Source organism: Elephantulus edwardii, unplaced genomic scaffold (assembly GCF_000299155.1).
Source record: "Elephantulus edwardii isolate Elephantulus edwardi_28Jun2011 unplaced genomic scaffold, EleEdw1.0 scaffold00015, whole genome shotgun sequence".
Lineage (NCBI taxonomy): Eukaryota > Metazoa > Chordata > Mammalia > Macroscelidea > Macroscelididae > Elephantulus > Elephantulus edwardii.
Genome location: NW_006399765.1, coordinates 24,948,843 through 24,949,423, shown reverse-complemented (window position 1 = coordinate 24,949,423; position 581 = coordinate 24,948,843).

Below are 581 nucleotides of genomic sequence, written 5' to 3'. Positions count from 1 at the left end.
CTGTTTCCACACTCCCTCCCCACCCCCACGTCCGCCTCAGCGGGCGGCGTCCATTGTGGGGGTGGGGGGGTCACTAGAGTCACGGTGCTGAAGCCTGAGGTCTGGAAAGGGAAGCATGAGGTGGCCGAGTGGGGACAAATAAGTGTTCTCGGAGTGTGGACACAAAAGGCTCCAGCGAGCCGGCCTGGGAACTCGGAAATGCAGATTCTCGGGCCCATCGCAGACACGGAATCAGAAACGGGGCGGCCTGGGGGCGCAGCCTGTCCTACGCCGCCTCCAGGGGACTCCGAAGCCCCGTAAAGTCGCGGAGCTCGCAGGGTGGGCCAGGGTCCTAGGCCCTGCAGTGGCGCCTGCTGCATTTCCATGCACATCACCGGGTCCCCCGACCCCAGTCTCCCCGGGTCGCGCTGCTGGAGCCTCGGGGGTCGCCGGGTGCAGGCGCGCAGCGGGGTCCTCGGGAGCCCCATGCAAGCCCCCCACCCGGCCGCTCCCGGATGCAGTGTCCGCACACCCGCCCGGCGGCCCCAGGCAGCTCTCGCCCGGGGCGGCAGGTGCAGCCCAGGCGCCCAGGCCCGGAGGCC